General features: G+C 41.6%; 1 protein-coding gene across 7 annotated transcripts in view; it reads right to left on the reverse strand.

Moving 5' to 3' along the window:
* The window catches only part of LOC116846483 (neuronal calcium sensor 2), a 219,177-nt gene that overhangs the window by 90,309 nt on the left and 104,708 nt on the right, over positions 1-24,160 (reverse strand). The window contains exons 1-2 of one of the 7 annotated variants that reach the window (XM_032820369.1): positions 15,951-16,401; positions 12,791-13,395 (exon numbers count right to left, since the gene is read on the reverse strand). The exons of 5 other annotated variants lie outside the window; for them this stretch is intronic. The gene's annotated coding sequence lies outside the window, so the exon portion shown is untranslated. Of the gene's footprint in view, positions 1-12,790; positions 13,396-15,614; positions 16,402-24,160 lie in introns of those variants that run through there. One more of the 7 variants, XM_032820368.1, reaches the window with a different exon arrangement.

A 24,160-nucleotide genomic window follows, 5' to 3' on the forward strand; every position in this document is an offset into this window, starting at 1 on the left:
AATTTGGAAAAATCGGCTCTACACTAAGAAAAAAATACTTGAAAATTTATTTTTGGAATATAACGTTTATTTCACAGAAATAAATTTTATTTCACAGAAATAAACTTTATATTCTACAAAGGAAGAAAGAAAAAAATTTTATATACCACAAGTAAATTTTCAAATATTTTCTTCTCAGCGTAACAGATAAAAATATCAATTCTTGAACACGTGCCTAATTCTTATTGTTTAATTATTACAAATATTTCATCTCTCAATATAGAACATATATGTAGCATGAATCACCTAATCGTAAATTCTAAAATATCTCTATTGTTTTTATGTTAGAGGAAAATGTGTAAGAAATAAAGTACGTCGTTGCAAAAAATAAATATTGCAGTCAGCCAACTTTTCCAACCACGCAATGTATTCCTTACATATTTTTCTTTAATATAAAAAATAATAGAGATATTTTAAAATCTAATATTAAGTGACTCATCCTGTATATTAAAAAAAAAAAAATATATATATATATATATTCTAAGTTAAAAGTTTGGATATTTATACGTATAAAAACCAAAACACTAAGAATATCCAGGGTTAAGTACATATCAAATTAATTGGACTTTTACCTTAGATTGGGCATCTCTTCATATTTCGGAGATTTTTCAGCTCTTTAAAGTAATTATTTGCTTTCCAAGTTAGTGGATTTTTACCACAGACGATCTATCGAGAATGTCTCTGCAAAATATTGAAATGCACTTTGCAAGAAATATTTTTTTTAAAACCTTTCCCCTAAAAGTCAGCCCTACTGTATATTTGACCTCTCGAAATATTCCAGTCGGAAAAGCCACGTAGCGAGTGACACACGCTGTTTCGCTGCACGTGTTTTTATTCTCGCATATCGTATGAATGTAATAGCGTTTGAGAAGTTTCGCGCTCGCATCACGAAGCTATGTCGTGGTAATGCTACCAAAAGTCAACATTCCAGCGTCACAGAGCGAATATCGTGACTGGAGTCGAGTGCTTGAACCGCTCGAAACGAGTAACCTATTCCCGCTGCGCACAATTATGAATTATATATTAAATTTAGTTGGTGCGAAAACAGCTCGTAAAACTGCATCTGTCGCGGTCGGAAGTTTCAAGTGGGTCGCGAAAGTTGCGTGTAAAAACTTCATCCGGGCCATTCGGCTAATGGATTAAACGCTGAGAGCTCGTTTTTTTTCTCGCTGCCTCCGCTATATAATGGCGACGAAGAATTGCTTTTGTATTATTCCGGTTTTTATCCGAATTTTTTTCACATGCATTTGCGAGATATGCTAAGCGCAAAATTCGGAATTCGCATCACGCCCGTCCATTTTATGTGACGCAATAAATGCGGAGATATTCGTTTCCGTATAAGTTTGCCGAACGATTCGAAAAATATCCCACGATAAATATTTGGATTTGTTCACAGCGAGTGCGCGTACCAGCTCATCAAGGTTATTTGTAAGCGTAGCGCGTAATTGAATTATGGCGAATTTCTTTTCCTAGAGAGAGAAAGAGAATAAATTGAAAGAAGCCAACAAACAACTGAAGTAATAAAGATCAACTCTGCAACTTTCAAAAGAGACTTTTAATTAAAACGAATCTATTGTGTTCACTTCCGTGTATAATTACACGTCACGAAAAAGATTGTTTTTTTTTTACAACTTTTGCAGCACTACCTTCGTAGTCATAAGAATCACGATTTAATTATCTATGTTGCAGAGATGGTAATGCACTGAGAGAGAAAATATATTTAAGAAATAAAAACTACTTACTCGTATTAATAACATATCTATTTATACTGATATACAAATTATCTTTCAAATAAGAAAACACATTTTCTTAAAACCTTAGTTAGCTTTTCATAAAAGCAATTGTTTATTCTATTTAAATAAAAGAATTTAAATCTAAGTTAATATGTCATTAGAAATATTTGATGAATATTTTTACTTTTCAGACATGTATGTTTCCTCTCAGTGCATTTAGAAATAGATACTTAAAAATTTATTAAAACTTATTTACAGAAAAATAACTATTTCATAGAAATAAAGTTGATTTCGCAGAGATAAACTTCATAACTCACAAATAAATTTCCAAGTATCTTTTTCTCAGTATATTTTTCTAAACGCCTCTAGTATATTAAACATTTCTCGCGCGATTCAAGGAACGGACTATATGGCTTTCCGTCAATCGGACGGCAGAAAAGCGGCTCTTACCGTATCAGGGGGGCACGTTTTAGTAGATTAGCTGGTTTTCCAGGGCATGCAGGATTTTACATGAACTTTGAAGAGGCGGAATAAAGTACGTGTGCTCAAATATAGGCGATTACACGGACAAAAATTGGGTTTCTCTCTCCAGAGAGGCACATGATGTTTTATGACAACGAGAAATAACCCGTCGCAAACCTAAATGTCAGAAAAGAATGAGACGCCAAAGACCAGCGCTTATTGTTAGATCGACATCGACGGTGAAATTTCATTAGAATCAGTGGCCGCGTGAGCGTCGCGTTGCGTTCCCATACATAACCACGTCTATTTCCGCGGTGGCGCGTTTCGGGTGACTCCACCACTTCGGGGCTAATTTTAACCGTGTACATTATTCCGTCATGTTTTGTGAAACAATTTCCCAGATACAGAAACGTGCCGCGCAGCTAGGAAAAACACACAAGCCGCGGTCGTGATCGGTCGAAACGCAATCCAAGTCCGATGCCGCGGAATTCCTTCTCAGAGGAATGGATTTTCCTCAAGCGACTTCGTGAATGACAGGAAACACCGTAATTTTATCGGGAAACTTCGCCGACCCTAATTCGGTGTATTTCGCAATTTATTTCCTCGGAACGCGCGACGTGTCAACCACGAGGATTTATCGCGACTGCTTTCGCGCGCGTCTTCCACGATTGAATTATTCGAAAGAAGTTGTCTACGTTGTATGTATTGGAAAACAAATTCTTCAGTTTTACGAATAATAAAATAAAAATTCAAGAAATAGATAGAAGATTTATTTAAATGCAATTTTCAAGATTTACCTCCCAGTCGAGATTTCACCGTCTTTTACACGTTGAGTTAAATTAAATCTGACTCGTCAAACACTTGGCACAAAATCACGAAAGGGCTGCCGGACGTTCCCCGAACTTCGGTAAAGATTTTCAAACTTTTTAATTTCCGCCAGCTGGGAGTAGCTTCCTGGACAACAAAGCGGTCGCAATCCCGATTGACTGCCCGGTGCGATTCCCGGGGAGTAACTTCGTAAACTAAAACCACGGCGAATGTTCATTTCGCAAGGTCCGACGTGCCGTGACTGTGCCTCAAGTGCGTGCGATCGTAGCGAGAAATGTCATCGCGCTTGGAGTCGTCGCTCGCGTTAATCCCGCAGCGTTGCGCAACGTGGACGCGCCGTTCACCGCGGGTGAATCCGGTATTCAATTCGCGTGGTTCGACACGTCGATACGTGCAACGCGACGCCGAAGACGGTGATCTGGAACGCGACAGGTGAAAAGCGTGCCGATGACACTCGTAAATATTCATGCACCGTATGTGATTTGTGGTCGGCCCCCAATCCCGAGGAAAAGCAAGGATAAAATCTGGCAGTGTCACCGTGAGCGACACGTATCGTGTAATCCCGAACACACGGGATGACGACAGTACGACAAGCAATTTGGCGACGGCGCAAGAATCTGGTCAAAAACTAAATTTTGTATATGTTTGTGATGTTTATCTAATATAACGATATATGTTTATCTAAATATCCGAGGAGAAATTGAATCTAGTGATTGTCTAGTAATGACACAGAAAAGTTGGGTCTCACATCGCTACTAGCTAGGAATGTAACGCTCACTTCTGGCTGTACCAGAAAAATTATCTAGTAGCTAGATACTAGCTAAATTTAAAATCTAGTAGTAGATAGATAAAAAAATAATTTGTAACAATAATTGATATAAGTACTAGACAGTTTTGATATCCAATTTCTGATGTTCAATTTATTCAGGATTTACCGACAATTTTCTATCTCGTTACTGTGTAATCTTTCTCATCTAGCCGCTATCTATGCAATTGGTATAGTTACTAGATAGCCCTAACATTCAAAAGACTGAATAGGGATATTTAGCCAGTCACGAGCTAGTGACTGGCTAGAAAAGTTATCTAGTCATCACTATCTAGCTACTAGTCTTGAAATCTGCTCTACTAGATATATTTTTGCTCGGGTATATCTTTATATAAATTATTGATATATAATATATTGGTAAGCAATCAACATTAACGCCAAATTGCAGAAAAACGCGATAGATTTCGACAAAATGGTATTTTGCAATACTTTCTGTCTTTTTGTGTCTAAACTGTTATTTTAGCAACATGGAGTTACCATGAGGGAGAGTATAAATAAGATTCTCCACTATATAATTTTCGGACAGTGTTTTACTGTACTTCTGGGCATTCTTTGAGGAATTTCCAAAGATGCATTTCAAGCTTTTCTCGTGTAGTTTATTTTAAAATTTAGCAACGTTGTGTGAAAAATTGCAGGTTAAAAGAGAAAATTGTAGAGAAGTATATAGTTCGAGCAACCTTTTCTAAGATACAAAGAATGTTATACAACGAAATGTTGCACGGCAAAAGACTGTAGAAGACGTCACGAAAAGGCTTTTGGTATCTCCTAATCCGCACATACAAAGTTTCCGCAAAATTTCGAGTAAAAAATGACAAATTTACTTAATAATGTCACAAAAGTTCAGAACCTGACATATACAACTAATAAATTGATCTATCTTGATTGAAATGTCGTAAATTTCAATTTAAAAGTTAATTTAGGATATTGGCCAGGAGAATATCTGAAAATCTTATACCGTGCGACGTCCCGAAGTAGAAACGCGGCACGAATGACGCACGACAAGGTTCTCGCAATCGTCCTCTCGGAATTATCGTCGCGACGCGATTATGAGCCATCTGGAAACCCGGTGCCGCCGCATCTTCTCACATTGTCCTCCCTCCCAACGGAGACACCCGTCGTGAGCTCATTCCGACGCTTCCGACTCAGCGAATAATTTCAACTCGATCAGGGAATGCCGGCTCGTAGTATTAAATCCCGCTCTCGCTCCGATGCGGGCCCACAGTCGATTTATTCGACCTTCCAACGCGGTGACGACCACGATGTCGAAGGTTCACGAGGTCTGGCGCCTTCCAACGCGACAGATGCGGCGACAATCGTGCGACCCAAGAACTCCTTCTTCTCTTGAAGAGAACACCTCGCGCTTATATCGCTCGCAAATGAGCGAACGAGTCGATCGTCACGTCATCTTTAACTACCGCTTTTATTTATTCTTCGTGTTATACTCTCTCGCGTCATGTCGGAGGCCTTGAGAAAGCTAGCGTCGTGGGATTTACTGGCCGGTGCGCGAGATATTTTATTCGCGATGCTTGGATCCTCTTCGCGGCTATTAATCATTTTCTCTCATAAATCTCTGGCGCGGGAAGTTTTACCCGGTTTGTATATATTTCTACCGTGTACGTTACGCCACAAACAATGGCCGTGTATGCTTCCACTTGCATCGTGATAAATTGTTACCACGATGGTTGTAATTTTCCTTCGGTGTCTTTCCCTGGGTTTGACGTATCGTTAGATGATAGTTTTTTGATTCCGTCTACATTTAGCCTCCGCCTTTGGGATAATGTGGTTCATATAATATTGTCACCTGAATTTCGAGAATAAGATCGTTCCGTTTTATAATAGACCTGTTCTTTTCAGCTGAATTAATGTCGCAATGAAACTTGGTTGCTTTTGCTTTTAACGCTGCAAATTTGCTGTACTCTAACGGCAAATAACTGTAACTTAATTGAAAAGAATAGTCTTAATTTGGAACAAACAATCTTAACTTGCCCAAACTAAATTAGCGATCTCAGTACTCCGGTAATTTAGAAGATAATTTCACGTAATGACGAGAAGACTTGCTCAATCTCGCTCAGTCTTCAGCTAATAAGGTAAAAGTGCCAATTGCGACTAATTAGGACGCGTTCCTAATCCTGGACATTCTTTTATTGTTTTGGTCTTTAAATACGAATATTTAAACTTTCAACATAGAAAATGTATATACTCAATACTTGTATATATATTTTATGGTAGAAGTTTAAATATTTGTATTTAAAGACCAAAATAAAAAGAATATCCAGTATTAGATGTGTCTGGGTACTTTTACCTTATATCGCTAATTGAGAGACAGGAAAGGCACCGAAATTGTGGTGAAAGCACGGATGATCGATCAGTGAATTTCGCTGGGAAACAAGTATCTATATTTGCGCCTCAAGATGCACGATGCACGCGCGAATACATCCACGTAGATGCACATGTATATAGATTCGCGGGTGTCGCGCGGGATGTGAGTGTTATTATGATTAATCGATCGTCATTATCTGATCGTGACACAAAAGCCGCGCGTCGCAACCCGCTGATATCGCGATCCCGATGAACACGACTAAGAGAGAGAACGGGTTCAATACGGGTGAGCGAACGCACGTGTCGTCCAAGTAAATCGAAAGGAAGGTCTGCGTACACAATGGGGCTGGGATCAGTGGCTCAAGGTCGCACTAAATCCCGCTGTCATGCCATATGTTCTGGTATCGATCTCATGAAACGGTTCGCCTCAAGAAATTGGGGTAAAAATTATTTCTCTTCACGCTATCGGCTGTACCAGAGTTCTGTTGTAAATTGATCGATAACGAAAAACAGCTCGCGCATTCTCCCGGAGAACATGGTTCCTTTACCGAAGATCTTTCGCGCGTATGACTTGTGTTACCAAATTATTGAAATGTATCATAAACCACGCGATGCTCACACACACAATAATAATAAGAAAAGAATATATAATGATAAAATATACTACTAACATGGTATTATAAAAATATATATAACTCGTAGCAATACAGAATAATATAATAGAATATACAGAGAAAATATTATAATAAAAATTACAACAAAATGTTTCTAATCTTGGGCCGTACAAAATTATGATTAAATATCTGTTTAAAAAGATTACGCATGACTCTTTACTATGAAATTATTGTACTTATACTGGAAGAAAAACAGATCGTCAAATTTACTATTTTTTTAATAATTTATATCACAATTTCAATATAATTCTGTTTCACAAAATAATTTATTATAAAAAGGGATATAACTAACGCAAAATTTACTACAATATCTTCTCCGTGTATAGTGATGAAAAAAGTGTGCAAAACAATTGCATAACTTTTCTTAAATCTTTTACTTTTCTTAAATTTTAAATCTAAATCTTCTAGATTTGAATATTAGTCTAATATTTAAACGTCTGCGGCTGTCTCTAGTATAAAACTCGGCTATAAACTGAGATAAAATTATGAGACGCTATGCTGAGAAAAATACTTAAAAATTAATTTATGGAATATAAAGGCTATTTCTGAGAAACAAAGTCTATCACTGTGAATGAAATTTATATCCCACAAATAAAGTTTCAAGTATTTTCTCCTCAATTTATGACTGCGAGTCTCTCTCTTCCTTTCTTCCTTTTTCTCTTCTGTGCCAAGTACTGTCTGCTATTCTATGTAGCTATTGTGTGCTCAAATACGGCGTTGCACCACGGGAGATTACGTGTCGCGTTTACGTAATCTGTACCCCACGTGGTCTGTAACACTTTATTCGTCGCACTCGCGCGTGCGCGCGTTGAATTATTCAAAATCGTTGACTCTCTTATAATACACCCAATTGTGTCCGGTGATCACGATCCAGTTAGGAGTGACTAGCGCGGAATGTCAAGGGTGACTGCCATAGCTCGATACGAGAGCTAAGATCCATCCAGATACGATACGATACGATTCGAATCGGCCAACCAAGGCTGCGCTAGATTCCACCTTCATTCTGTGATTACACCAGCGATGCGGTCATCGTGTATCTCGGTTCGCAACTTTCGCATCACGCGATTGCGTCGATATTACAGTCGCAAGGCACGAAAATGAGATTTCGATTTCGCTCACGACGGATGTATGTCGACGTACATCTGTAGACACTCGTGACTAAGCGCGGATAACCAGCGTTAAAGCGCTTACCCTCGCGACTCACAGATACAAAAGTAATCGTTTCCCAATCATTCTCGTATTGATGAGATGCGCGTTCATTTCAGTATAAATCGTCGGCCATTAGAGCCTCTGAAGAACTACACGCGTGCTTGCGCGATTAGAAGCACCTTAATTAAACGAGAATTCCAAGTTCAACGCGCGTGCATGAATTTTCGCGTTATTGGGAGTTCGTTACTTGGATAACAGCAGAATAATCACATAATCGCGCAAGACGACGGGATTACGATCTTACAATGGTATCTTGTGTGTGTGTGCATGGAATACCGTAGGTAATAGAGCGTACCGTTGCTGGTGCTACAAAAGTCGAAAACCTCCGGTGCAATAAAGGTCGTTTAAGTAAGTACAAAAGGGAGGATCTCATAGCGATCAAGTGCTTAACCGTAACGACCGTCGGGCCAATTTACCAGGCTATCGAAAGTCTTTTTAAGAAGTTGCCGGCGAGCCAGCGGGAAGGGTGAATTATTCAAATTGCTTTCGATCCAGCGCCGCCCGGGCGAAGACGAGCCCATCGTCCTCTCGCGCAGTCATCGACAATTTCGTTGTTTGCATCACTTCCACGCTGCTGCGACACGCACCAGATGAATTCCAGCTGCTGTTCGAAATGTGCGCACTCGTATTCGTCGCGAATCCCGGAATATATTGTTATATATCGCGAAATCACGACCCTCGGTTTGCATACGACAGCGAGATATCAATGGCAACACACACGCTGTCGAACGATATTTTTAGGTATCAGTGAGAGCAGCGATACGTTATCGAGTTATGGTTGCGTGCACGACGTTGCCGAGAGTAGTCTGCGAAACGGTTGGAGGGTAGCACGGAAACCCTTTATGTCCTCGAAATCCAATGCATTCCGAATTTTGGGTGAGCGTCTTTTACGTATTTATGTATGTGTGCGCGCGCGCGTGTGTGTGCAGATCGATAAAAATAATCTGTATATGTAAAAAGCGAAGTATATTTAATAAGTATATTTAAAAAGTAAATATCGTATGGAATCGGGCTCCAATCGAGGAACGTTTCAATTTTAGATCGGAATTGACAAAACGGTTTGAGCGTTCTGAAAATTCACCAAGTCCAATTCTTCGCAATTGACGGCTATGTTTAGCATAACGCATAAGCCGAATACAGATATTTGCATTTCTGCAAATTTTGTATAATCTGAGGCATCGGGACAAAATGATGAAAAAGTCGCTCGCGTATTCGAGATGAAAGACACAGAAGGACAGAGAGAAGGAAAGAGAGAAACGTCCGATGCTATTAAAGTCTTTGAACGTTTGAGCCAAATAACGTTCGACAGAACGAATCCCACGAAGCCGACTGGAAGCTCGCGAACTGATTAACGTCGAAACCGAGGGAGGGAATCGTCAAAACGTGAAAGGACTTGAAGGATAAACCACGCCTGGATTTATTGTTGCGCGACCTTGCGCTACTTTCGCGTCTGGACTCTAACGCGGCTCTTCCACGTTCGTTCGCGAAAAGTCCGAAAAATCGATAGATGCGCATTTACCCCCTTCAACCCCGAGCAACTGTCAGGAGGTGCGGCTTTACCTCTGTTAAATGCACAGTCCGCTGTTACATGACACAACGAAAAAATAAATTCTCATATTCAAAGACATATAATTTCATCCTCGGAATCCTCTTAATTATGCACCGGAAAGAGGATTTTGTTGTTAAGACGAAAATTTGCTACATCAGACCAAGATTTAGTTAAAATGGAATCAAATAAATTTTTAGTAATTTTAACGAAAAATTCAATTACTGAAGAATATATTTACTTGAAGCAAAATGCCGTCTTACTAGAAGAAATTTCTACGGACAGAATATGTATCATAGCTTTTTAACATAGCAATGGCACGTTTTGTAAAATATAAGTAACACATATAAAATTGAAGGACAATGAACTATTGCAGAAAATATCGATCTATTCCTCAGTTATAAAATCCTATAGTAATCCTCACTATAAAATTCTCTCCGTATTGTAGGTGTAAAATGAACAACTTCCAATTCCCTCTTTACAAATATTGTGCTGAGAATATTTTTCCCTTTAAGAAGAATCCTCTTGAGACTATGTATAAAGGAATTCTCGGATAAGAACATATTTTTGTTATATTTTGAAAAGATGAGATTATATTTTTTCTCAGTGTATATGAGTGACCCGTTAGTTTGCCGAGCCATTTCTTATATTATCATTCCCAAATAAAATATCTGGAATGCCGGTGGCAAATTATAGCCGGGCGGGATTCACGCAGGGTCCCTCTCACCAATCTCTCACTTTTGCCCAAAAGAACTTGGCGAAAACGGTCTCCCTTCAGCGACGTTTATCTCGGTCGCACTTTATGTCGCGCGATGAACATGAAAACGGCCGACGAGCCGAAGATGATGGACGAGAGGTTACTACCATAAGATCGACCATGAATTATGCAGACACTTTGGATATGTTCGCCTCATGGCTGCGGTTGGATAGGATACCGGGAGATTGAACGTCGAGAAACGTTGTTAATGCGCGACTAGATGAGTGTTAAATCGTTCAGACGTCAAATCGTCCTGAAATGCGCTATCGCGGCAAAAGCGGCCTGGCGAGGGATTAAGAGCGTAAATGCGTCATCCATACCGCGAGGCCTGATAGAAGATAACACGCGCATCGACTATTCAACTCGTTGTCGAGTGTATTCGCAGCTAACGCATCGCACGTGTAATTAACACTAAATTTGTGATATTGCGATGACACGCTGGTCTCTCGTGGCAGTACTTTGCGTCGACAATAACGTATCGATAAGATCACAATACCGAAAATCATTTAGGAATCATTGTGGAAATATATATTCAATATTAGATTTGTATTATGTGCACGGAGAGGATATTATAGTTTTTTTTTGTTTTCTCATGTAAATTTTGTTTCAATTTTATTTTATTTCTAGTAGTGCAGGAATATAAACTGTCAGCTAAAGTTTATATCGCTAAAAAAACATGTGAATTTTAAATATGAATTTAAATTATAGCAAATTTTTTAATATATAGTTCCTTTCAATTCCTAAAACATCAATAGTTAATTATTGCACAAAATCAATCTATTCCTCGGTTAGAAAATTTCCTAGTAATTTTTACTATGAAATCTTCACCGTGCAAATTTTTTTTCAATTGGATATTATCTTGAAGTTTTTTTATGTTTCTAATGTAGGAATAGATTGTCTATCTAAGGAATTTTACCAGAAATAAAGCAAATTTTGCTTAATAGTACATTTCAGTTTTTCCTAAAATATAAATAGTACTTATGAGATGAGAGGATAATCAATTACTGCAGAATATCGGTATGCTTCTCGACAATTCTACAGCAACTTGTACCATACATTTTCTCCGTGCAAAGTTCCCTTTCTAGTTTGATATTATTCCAAGTTTTCCAAGTTTTTCATAGGACATTTCAATATGTCCGCAAAACAGCGCTCGCGCATTTTATTTGCATATATGCAGCATCGATCCTTATATTCACGTTGTCAAGTGTTAAAAATTGTGATAGTTAATCAGCAGCTTGTCTTTTCAGCAACGAAATTCACGCTCGAGAATCATCGGTCTCTTTCTAAATCATTTCACTGGAATCCCCATCGTATGACGTAATGCGATTATTACTTCATTATTCTCACGCTGATCATCGTAAAATGACGTCCGCGAATTAACGACGCGATGTCTTGATCCGTCGGTCGTTTAATTTACTGGAACAGCTGTTGTAAAGCTCTTAATTCTAATTGAACGTACGTACAAGGTGTCTCGTTGTGACAACGGCACGGCGGTGACTCGACTTTTCGTGACGGGCGACTACTCCGAGCGACTAATTCGACGCGAATGTCCTGAATTTGTTCATCTAGAATATTATATTAACTCTAATCACGCGAATCTTTGTGTATCCAGCTCGTACACAGTGCCCTAGAAATGATTCTGTTCATTTCGCGCGCACGAGAATCTCTTTGTCGTATCGATTTTCACTTTTCTGTCTATGTGAAAATTTTGAATAAACGTCACACTTCGTCATAACTATTCAAGTTCCAGCGTTCGGCATCCGGACAATCTAAGTTCCCGTCGTAAAGTGTACTCCGCCTTAATTTTGACGAGGGATCCGAGCGCGTCGTCGGTGCGAACTGCTCGCCATTTGACAACTCGCTTTTGCGACATTAGCAGTCTAATGGTCTACAGATGTTTCTGTCCATTATCTCATTCGCGCAGTGTCAACAGTGCGTTTAACTTCTATAATTGAATCGGGTCAAACGCTGCTACAATTTGCTTCCCACTGAAACAAATCGAAGCTGCGTATCGAGACAAATGCTAAAGAGAGGCGAACAGGCAGCGTCGATTCGCGCGCGCACGACACGGTTTCGAGACAAACAACGGCCAGAAATTACTGTACTTGAACGAGCCCGACTTTGGCTATAGATCCAAAACATTGAGGATAATTCACGGTGAATTGAGTCGTTACCGGAGAGAGGCCACGGATAAACACACATATCATTCCCCCTGCGTCCGTAGCCAAAACTCGCAATCGCGCTAAATGGGCGCCGCGCAAGCTTCCATTCCGGCCGGAAGCAGTGCCACGGCGAGAGCGATAAGCAGATGAGAGATAAGGAAGGACCCCATGATCCTGGTCCCGCTCGAAAGCCGAGAATTCAGCGTTAATGAAGCGCGCAATGGCGGAAGCTTACCGGTTCAATATCTGCGTAACGGGCTGTTTTCACGCTGCTTCACAGCCCGAGCGTCACGAGAGAGGTCCCTGTCGCGCTGCTCAGCGTTCCTCTGGTTCACCTCGCGAAAAAAACAATAACGGCGAGTTCACTCTGCGCGGGTGGTCGGTTTTTTCGCACGCGCGCCTTTCGCTTCGCGCACTCTTCCTCTCAAACTCGATCTCGATCTCCTGCGCACATCCAACGGCGAAGGACGGCGACGGCGCCGACGACTGTCGCGACGACCGACGAGTAGGACGGTCGAGAGAACGGAACGGCTGGTGTGGTGGACCGACCGGACGATTCACGAGAAGCCGTCGCTCGTCCGAAAAGCCGCGTCCGCGAAACCGCCGTCGTTGGCACGAGCTCCTCTTTCACGACACATGGAACGTGAAAACGCGGGGGCCGCGTCGCACCGTGTGCTTTGCGTCACGTCCACGAGTTCGCAGATCACTGTAGCCGGCGTTGCCTCCTGGCACTTCGCGCACCCTCGCGCGCAATTCGCGAGCGCATATCACCTCACCTCACCTCACCTCACCGTGAGAGGGAGAGAGGAGAGAGAAAGAGAGAGAAAGCGACGTGTGGTTCTACGGATATCATCAGCGAGCGTGTAATTTCATGCCGCGCGCGCGTCGTGTATTCGCGGATATTCGCGCCAATTCGCGCGCTATCGATCGTGGCGTCTCGCTGCCCGATAAAAGGTCGCAGCAGCAGTTGGGAGAGAAAGAGAGAAAATGAGAGGTTCCGTTTAACCTATTATCCGCGACCGACCGACTGGTCGATGCGCGTGGGTCGCGCTTAAAGTTTTAGCGCAGCTTAAAGTGCGCGCGGATTCGTGACGGATTTCCTCGCAGAGAAGAGGCGTCCGCGCGTCGGTTGAATTTATTCCAGGAGCAGTGTTTAAAATTTCATGTAGCTCTGGTGGCGCAACAGGCCCGCCGTCGAATCGACCGTGGATCTGCGAATACCGCTTTTTGGTGTTTGGCTTAACAAGCGCGCGGGGTGGCCGAGAGGAACGCTTATTTGCGTAGACCGCGGCGCCGGGATATGTATTACATCTCCAGCCTTCCTCTTTCCTCCGATGTATCGCGTGGTTTCATTCTTTCCGTGTTTACGCAGAGGAGCCCACGTAAAAATAGGTCAAAACATACCGGTTATCGATGTAATCTCGCATTAAACGCGCTATAAATAGATACAGATACGCGGCACGGCGCGGCGCGGCGCGCCAGTCCTCAGAGGCTCATTCCACGAGTTTTCCGCTAAAGTTCCCCGCACGAGAGGGCCGCGGGGCTTGCGCGCCCGAGTAATTTCCATTCGATCTTCTCTTTCTACGAAAAGTTAAACTCGAGCTTAATTACCCGGCTATTTAATATTGCATGGGATCTTGAGACCTCCGAGCGGAAACTCACGATCCAAGACAATGCCTTACCCCTTGCCATTTTGATTATTGCTCTCATCAGAATGCGGGAGATTTTTATCCAGACAAATTATCGATGAGTGCGACCTCGAAAGTGCCAAATAATAAAATTAAGTATTAATTTGCGGCAATGATTCTCGCGAAGAGTGTAAGTGTGCGTGTAACGCGTGTAGGTGAAAAGAAAGAGAGAGAGAGAGAGAGAGAGAGGTTTTATCGCAAAATTGGCGATAAAGAGTCTAGGGCTGTTTTATTAGAAAACGCGAACGAAACGCTGCGCAGCTGGGATATGAGAAACAAGGCATAATCGTCTCATGAAACAAGCGATATCTCGTGGGCAATTAATACGAGAAAGAGGAAGCCTCCTCGTCGTAGTTTATCGTTTCGCGTTAATCACGATCTCGTTCATTTCCGCGAGCTCACTCTCGAAGCGCCCGATATATACTTCATCCCTCCGCGATTTATTGCAACGAAATTATTTCCCAACCCACCAAGTGACTAATCTCCTGGGAGATTAGCGGTCTGACGCAAACAGAAGCCCAGATCTGATCGAGTGACCCTAATGCCCTCGCCGCCCGCCACCTATTTCTCGGTCACTTTGCGTGTAAAATGTATGAACAGAGGGTGGACTTCGAAAAGTTCAACGGCAACGGCAACAGGAAAAGAACGCGCAAGAAGACGTTATACTCCTCGTCCTCCTGTCTGCCGGATGTCCCATCCGTAATCGGAGAGAGAAAGAGAGAGAGGAGAGAAAAAGACATTGCCTCTAAAACGCTTAGCCAGCGAGCCAGTCTCGTCGAAATACTCGACGTTTGCCAGCTCGACAGTTACTCTCGCGAATTCCGGGAACCCTACGGGAGAGAATGGCAGAGAAGTAGAGAGTGGGAAGGGGAAGAGGAGGGAGGGATTCGGCGGAGGAAGAACCAAGGGATTTTCCGCCCTTTTCCCGGTCTTCTCCCCTCCCTCCGTCCTCTCCGTTGCCGTTTTCGGCCTGAGGGCTTGCGGGAGACACACACTCGCGCAAAGCACCCACACAAGATCTTCCTCATCTTCGGCACTTCAACTCCGTGTGTCGGTACTCCCACCCTCTACCTCCGCCTCCTATTCCTCCCTACGTATTAGTGTCCCTCGCTAATTAGTCTTACACTTGTGCTCTCGTGAGGAAAAGGGTCGCCACTCCAGAGCGTACTACGCCACGGCTTAAACGTCAGCGCAACTCCTAAGCGCTCTCTTTTTCCGGCTGTTCTCTCTTTCTCCCGCTTCCGCTGTGTGGTAGTGCTTTGCACTTCTCCATCTCCCTTTCTAAGACACCGAGATCGTCATTTCGAGCTGATAGCGCGGTCAACGGCGTGGCATGAACCTTACACGCGGTGCCCGCTCTTTTTCGCGTACCCTTATTTATCCCTTCGTCGACGTCACACCGAGAGGAACGCGCGCTCGGTCGAAAAGGACGGACGGTACGGAACGTGAAGCGCGTTTCCTCCACCGTTCTTCGTCTCTTTTCGCGCCTTCACTTTCCTCTCTGTCTCGCTTACGCGCCGCGAAGGCCGGCTTTTCCTTGACCGTTAACGACCACCGACGCGCGATCACCACGTCGCATGGAAATCGATTCGCTGGCGAGGAAGGAATATATCGAAACAAGGAGTCGAGAGAAGGAAAGACCTCGGAGGGACACACTCTCCTTCTCTCCCTCGAGCGCTCTTTTCAGTCGCGATAGAGCCCGTCTACCTGGTAGGAAGACGTCAGACGTAGAGAGCCAAGAAGAGTGGACGGACCGATGGAAACGATCCACGGGCTTCCCGCCTAACTGAGACGCGCGAGGCGCTCGTTTTCCGCGACTCTACTTCCGGTTACGCGTTTTCGCGCGGCTTCGTCGGCCTCAGCTGGGGCAAGAGCGACGGCGACGGCGCGTTTTCTAACGCGTACGAATGCGGCGGAGATACTAGCTAGAGCGAGGCGAAAGCAACGGTTGCGAGGCTCTCTCCCCAAGACTGATCCTGCGTGCTGAACGAGCCGTCTCCGCCGCCTCCGCGCCAGCCGCCCCTACCGACGGCTCCTCATGGCCTCCGCTACCCCTTCCTCACCGGGCACCCTGCGCTGTCGCCCGTTTGCCTCGTAGCCCGCGGAACCTACCACCTCCCGCCACCGCGATTTACCCTCTCCTTCTTCTCCTTCTCTCTCTTCTTCTCCCCCTCCCACTCTCTCTTTCTCTCTCTCCCTACCCTGCTGCTTCCGTCTCTATCGTTCGCCCGTAGCCATAGAGTTACGTAGCTGCCACTCTTCGGCACCTCCTACCAGTGTTCTCCACCACCCTCCGCCGCGTCCGCCACCGTCGACGACGGCGGCGGTGGAGGTAGCGGAGGTGGCGATGATGACGGCGGCAGCGGTCGCCGATGTCCACTGATGTTAACCGTTCTTGCGTATGCACGATCGCGGGCGGAAGCAGCTCTCGCGCCCCTTCTTCTCTCTCTAACTTCTCTATTCCTCTCACCGGGTACCAACGTACGCGTTACATCGACGTTGCGACCGCGCTTTAATCGCGTGACGGAACTTCCGTGTCGCTTATAATTCTCACGAGAGTCGGCAAGTCGGCGGGGAACTGCGTTTCGCGGTGAAACGTCGGCGAGAATTGTGAGGGGGGGTTACGAGAGACACAACGTTAACACTGCTGATATTCCCGAGCGTCAACGTCACCAAGTGGTTTCACGAATTCGATGGGAGGACAAACTTTTTTTTATTACACGCACAGCAAATGTTTGCCCAGAGCAAAATACTTCTCCGAGTGCTCCACGTGCGCGACATTCCAGACACTAGGTGCGAAAATGCGAAGGGGGAGGATTACTGGTCAATTGTTCGATTACATACCTAAGTAGAACTCATCATAAATATTGGGAACGTGCATAAAGGCGTGTGCGTCGCGCATCATCAGCATACTTCGTTAACACCGTTATTTATGCAATTGTTTCTTTGTGTAATTGTATTGCATGTGAAACGTGCCCGAATACACGAACACACACGTGCGCGCGAGTGCGGGGTTGCCATCTATTATATTTAATATTTTTACAACACATAGAGACATCGGGCACATTTACCATATTTGGTGCTTGTCGCATTGCAATCTCAACTTCTATCAAATTATATCGATTCCGATCCGTGGTTTTAGAGCACCGTTTGGAAATGAATTGCATTACGGCAACTCGTTTTAAATCGGCTTTCAGTAAGCAAAATTGTCCGCAAAATTTCCAATTGTTCTGCCTAATCAATTTTCAAAGTTTCAAACTGAGAGATAGAACGCATGCAATTCGATTTAACAGCAAATCCTTTTAACGATACTCTTTTTCCTTTTGGATTCGTCATTAAAAGATCAAAATACATGAAATGCATGTAATAGATATTCGCGTTGAGGGATTGGATTCAAATTCACTTTTCTGAATATCTGTCAGTCGTAATATGAAGAGTATTTTTTCCCCTTTTTTTTAAAAAATAACGCAAACCATTGCGAAAATTTGAAAAATTGAGGTTACTCTTTGCGGAAAAAAACGCCGCGTGCATTACGCGTTATTGCTATTATGCGTGTCTTACTTCTCGGAAAATTGAAATTTAATTGCACTTACGCGCGTGAGCGCGCGCGCTAAATGTCACGTTCGGTCTTTACGGTGCGGCACTAAAACGAAAACGAGCCGGAAAATTAAAAAATAATCCGACGGAGGATCAAGAAAGGTTGTACGCGAGGTGTTATACGAACGAATATCAAACTCCCGCCCGTGGAAATGTCAAATGTTCTACGTCGGAAAAGTAATGATCGGCAGGCGCCTTCTGCGAGACTTCGTGCTGACGCTAACTGACGGGAAATTCACCGCGGTCTTTGCTCTAACGAAGATAAACGTGTGTCGTAAATCATTGCTATAATACCGCAATATTACCTTGCATATACTCTGAATGAGGTAACGAACTTGAGGATTAATAAACGCGATGCAAGTCGAACTACGGTAACGCAATTCAGGGAATCTCGCTCCAGGATGGCGTCGCCATTTCGCGATGCAAAATATCAAATCTGATGATCGTACATGCGCAATGATTAGTGTAATTTGTATTATAATGGAAAGTGCTCCATTGCGAACTATTCATCTCGGAAACGACACGGGACTAATTTTCAAAAATAGTAGGCTCCGAGCAATGCTCAAACTGATGTAACGAGACGTATCAAATTCAATCAAATTATTAAATGTCAATCTTCTATCGCATAAAAATGCATAACGTGCATAACTTGCATAACTGTGCATAACTACATAACTATGCATAATTTTCTCTTTCTCTCTTTCTTTTGTTGTTGCAACGATACATTTATGCATAGAAGCGACCACGTCACATACGCCGAACGTTGGCGCGTCACGTCTCGTTGCGTCGTGTCGAAAGTCGAATTGTCTGATGCGCAACGCCATATGCAGATACGCGCGAGCTTTGTGAAAAATCGATTGTCGATACTCGCTTCCCGATCTCCCGTGGAAAGCCAAATAGTTACGCTGCACGGTAGTTCGCGTTGTCGGGCCAACAGAATCAAAAGCGGATTCGGATGACGGAACTCGAGTCATCGTATGATGTGATTAATATCGGTTAACGCTTTCCTCACAGATCCTGAATGCGAACGGGTGCGGATGGACAGGTGGCTCCCGCGCTCGCGCTACCGTTGCCAGCGATCGGTATGGCCAGGCAAAAAGAGAAAACCCACCTGGGACGCGAGTGATGGTTTTACCGCGTTACGGTGGCACGCAAAAAGGAGAGAACGGCACAAAAGCTCAACCCCTCGTCCACGTGGGCATGCTCATGGGTATAGGATGGACACAAGCGCACGGGATACATTCGCAGACACACGTACATCTATATAGGGCGTCTGGTAATTAATGACAGACACGTTGTGTGCAGGTAAAACTCATGAAACGCAAAATTCCTCCATTTCGCAAGCAACCACGAAAACTACTTTGAGTTATTGATCAAAGAAGATTGATAAATGATATCACACGCGATGGATGCATGATGGCGAGGTCTGCCGTCGTGTGATTGTGCATTAGATCAATAAAAAAGTCCTCCACCATTTTTAAGGACCATGTAGACTTTTAGTTATTAATTAAAAGATTTACGCATGATTGTGCATGACAATGATCATACACCAATCTTCTTCGATTAAGAAATCAGAATTTTACGTGATTATTTGCGAAATGGTAGAGAAATTTTGCTTTTAATTTCGCGAACTCTACTTGCACACAACGAATGTGTCATTAATAGTCAAGCACCCCATATATTCGCTCAAGCTGCTGGCGGCTTTGGAGGGAATGAGAAACAATAGCCGCTGCTTTCGCAGTTGTGCTCCCGTGTTGTTGTCGTCGTTGTTGACGGTAGTTGTTGCCATTGTCGTAGTCGTAACACGTTGTCGTTCCCCGCGCAAACTAGCGAAAACACACCTCTAGGTCGACGAGTTGAACCCTTCGCAATCTCGCGCGCCGATATCTCATCACGATATTTACGGCAACCTTCGTGACACGAGTAGGCTGATTTCGTCACGTATCCCATATCAGTCAAAAAATTGTTTTATTTACGAGCAAAGAAATGCAGATAAATAACCGAGATCGGAGCAGATTCGCAAGTTTGTCGCGGGTACCTTAGGTTAAGTCTCAAACAGAGAGAGAAGGAGTGGATCCCTTGCGTGAAAATCTCTGTACAGAATTTTTCTACAATTTCCGAGATCGCAAAAGTATTCTTGGCGCATTCTAGATTTTTTTTTCATACTGGTATAATTTATAAAAAAATTCGCATTTAACGAGTGGTTAAGATAAAAGTATCAATGCCCGAACACATATTTAATCCTGAACACTCTTATTGTTCTGCTCTTTAATCCTTTCAATGTCAGCCGAAAAATATACTTTTGGGCCAAAAGTGATCTCCATAAAAGTGATCTCTATTGAATTTATATGACAACTGTGTCAGGAAGGATTTTTTGGGTCACTGAATCCGATTTCGAGATCAAAATTTCAAAATTCAAAATGGCGTCCAAACATTTTAAAAATTATGCGATTTGCATGAAATCTGGTTTGCAAAGATTTCTGTCGAGTGACAAAATCAGAATCTGCTGTCAAATTGTTAAAATTCCAAAAGATAAATTTAATTTGGCCAGATAGAATTTTTGAAAAAGAATGTGTGTTATTAAAATATTTTTCAAAATTAAAAATATTTTCATACTTAATTTCTCTTAAAGTTATGTAGCAACACAGTAATCGACAGTAGATTCGACAACAGATTCTGATTCTGTGACCCGAGAAATCCTTGCAAACCAAATTTCATGCAAATCGTATAATTGTTAACATTTTTTTTTAAGCAAGCTATTTTAGACTCGCCATTTTTAATTTTGAAATTTTAACTTCAAATTCGAATTCAGCGACCTTAAAAATCTATGGATACCAAGCTTTACTGAATTCGGTTAAGGATTAATCATTTTTTCAAAGATGCACCATATAGCGTCAATAGCACTGAAGGAGTTAATATAAATATCCAAACTTTCAACATAAAATATATATAAACATGGAAAAAGAAGTTTATTTAATTTCCGGTGAAATATAAACAATCCAAAAATTTCAGTTAAAGTTGCTAGAATATTCAGTCCAAATAAAAAAAAAATTTTTTGTTTAACTTAAAAAGAATTCTGAAAACTTTAACCAAAATCCCTGGATCGTTTACATTTCGCCAGAAATTGATTAATCCAACCATTTTTTTCCCGTGCATATATTGAATACACGTATATATTCTATGTTGAAAGTTTAAAGAATCATATTTAAAGACTAGGATGGTCCAGTAATATCCAGGTTTAGACACGTATACGAGTAACAGTGTTTTTGCCTGAACAGTTTCAGTCTCTCACTGACAATCGCGCGAAATATATATTTCCGTATATAGCTTATTAATATAGACTGACGCGTGACTCGTCTTTTTGCATGCCATGTACAAATGTATCGATGTAGAAATGAATGTAGCATATTTTTCCCGATAAAGGGCGTCGCGATAATCCGTTAATCAATCACGATTATTAAATAAACGGGAATTACAGTGCAACGTAGATCATATATTCCATTAATCACTCTTTTTCCTCCGTGTAAAAGCAAACAATACTGACATGCGCGCTATTGCATTCCGCGAAACTTCAGGAACAAATTATCCGTCGATTAATCTGAGCGAAATTTAACGGAATGTAATATGACAGCAAATTTATTCCCTCGTAAGATACGGTCTATTTTAAACGGCACGATAATTTGGTCGTAAAGAGCAGCTTTTAATTAGGACATCGTTAACGCCATTAATAAATTGCCGAATTGTCATTAAAGTCTGGAATCGATAAGACACGGAAAGCATCCTCTCCTTTCCCGACCCGATTTACTAAGAAATCTCTTTCTCTTCTGTTGTAGGAAAATCGCAGTGAAAGACACGCGCCGCGCGGTAATGCAGCGTCGACTCCGCATATTGGCGATATATACATACATACAGAAACACTGCAATCTTTTACTATGCAAATATGAACTGCGTATATTCAAGCAAAGCGGAGGGGAAAATCTCCCAAGAGTTCGTTCGATTCACCAAAATTGACGCGAAAGTCAAACGTGAAATTCACACAAAATGCTTCGGTGAATTTTTCTATTTCATATTTTTTGCTAATTCGTTCGAATAATAGCCGAGTCTCGTCTAAATTATGCCAGAGAGTGTGTCCAAAGATTGAGCGACGAAATTCACATGCTTGTTCGGTACCTCTATTTTTCAAAGACGGTCTTATTTAAAAGATGTAACAATTTATTTTCGGGAAAGCTTTGCCGCGAAGAACACGCCGACGTGGTCTCTTTCTCTTGCGAGAATGCATTAGCGGAGGTACACTTGGCGCGAGATGCCAGCGCGTCGCTTGATAACGGCATCCGTAAGACATTGTCGAGGAGGAGCCAGAACAAAATACGCCACGATGTCTGCGTCGTTACGCCGCAGGGGGAAACGGAATTCCTCAATAGATCTTTTCGTATCCTTGAGCAGGCAAAAAGCCGCGCGCGCGATCGCGTACGACGAGTAACGGAACGAAGCTTTCTGGGCAACCCGGTCGACACATACTCTCTCTTTCTCTCTTCCCTCTGGCGTGGATTTCCCGTAGCAGAAACAGCAAAAGAAACAAGAAAATGCACGCCGCGCTGAGGGGAAGAAAGAAGGGGAGAAAAGTTACTCCTAAAAACGCGATACGCTTTAAAAGAAGCGACACGATTCTGCGGTGCGCGTTCTCCACAACGTTGAATTTAAAATGACCCGGGACATGTCTAGCCGCGTGGGAAAAGTAGGACTGCGGGAGTCGATTATTTTGAAGCGTGGAAGAAAACGCGAAAGTTTTCCGGACAAAAGAAGATAAAAAAGCGCGGTTCTGCTCTTAGGCCGTAAATATATCTGTAGATATAATCAAATAGAAAATAAAATGTTAACGAAATATTCACATATTCAACGAAATTTTCACATAGGCACTCACGACAACGTAAAGCGTTATTTTCTGATTATGGTGAATACATTTGACGCCAAATTTTCCGAATGTCTCTTTTGATATTATTTTAATATTTCTATTTTTGAATGCCAAAATGCCGAGATTATGGTGACTTCTAACGGGAGAATGTTAAAGTATTAGTGTGAATCAGAGCGTTAGAAGTTCAGATAAATGGCGGTGGTTTATACGATTGCTCGAGGGCGAAGAGATTCCGACGCTTAAAATTCCGCGGAATATAAAATACCCTGGGATTTCAGGAATTTAAAAAGACAAGGATCCGCCGGGATTTCTTAAAAACTCAAGGATGCTTTGATTTAAAAAATTTGAAGACGATGATAAATAAGAAGCGAAAATACGATCTCAAGAGAATAAGATACTTTCAAAGGAAGAAGATTGTGACATTTTCGAGATATATATATATCGCATATCAAAACATTCAATATTCAAATGTCCACAGCTATTTTCCTAATACATATAGTATTTTTACACAACACACACACAGAGATAAATGAAAAAGATTATACCCAAGTCGAAATTTTAATTCTACATTAGTTCTGCACTGAAAAAAAATAGTTGAATTAAGGAGAACGAACAAAATTTGTTTAAGTAAACATTTAGTCGATTGAATGAAATATATTGTTGCTGCGATAAGAATTATTAATTGATTCAATGGTTGCGATTTAGTCAATAACTATATTAACGCAACTTATTGTTGTACTAACGTGTAATTTATTTAATAAACACAATATTTCTTTGCATGTGAGTGACCACCGATTATGTCGATACAACTACTTTTTTCTCAGTATGCAAGTCAAACTTGAAGGATCAATGAAGAATATTGAGATATAATGCTATACAGAGAGATTATCATCGTTTCCTCTATGTTGATATATTTAAAAAGAAAACTTATTTCAGAATATTATTTAAAATTCAATTGTCTTAATATTCCGCATGATTTTCACTTTTGTTCTTATTTTCAATAAGCAATGGATTAATTTAAGAAACATAACATTTATATCTTCATAATCTTTTTTTTCTTGATGTTGAAAGTCTCAATGAGACTTATAATTCTTAAAAGAACTGATAAAGAAGCTACAAAGACAAAAATAGCAATTGTATGTCCAATAATGTTATCTACTAATAGAGATTTAAATTTGGATTTTCTACAATAACAATAAAGCAAAACAAAGATAAAAAAAGACATTGGCAAATATAAACAAACTTGTGACCTAAGTTATTAAACATAAAAATCAGCACTTGCGAAATTGTAAAAGATTGTAATACCGACATTCATAGTTGCAAATTAGTTTCAAATTTTTGATTGAGAATATAATTAATTATAAATTTATATATATATATATATATATATATATATATATATATATAT

This window comes from Odontomachus brunneus, unplaced genomic scaffold, assembly GCF_010583005.1.
Source record: "Odontomachus brunneus isolate Ranch 3 - 2012 unplaced genomic scaffold, Obru_v1 Obru_scaffold_065, whole genome shotgun sequence".
Classification (NCBI taxonomy): domain Eukaryota; kingdom Metazoa; phylum Arthropoda; class Insecta; order Hymenoptera; family Formicidae; genus Odontomachus; species Odontomachus brunneus.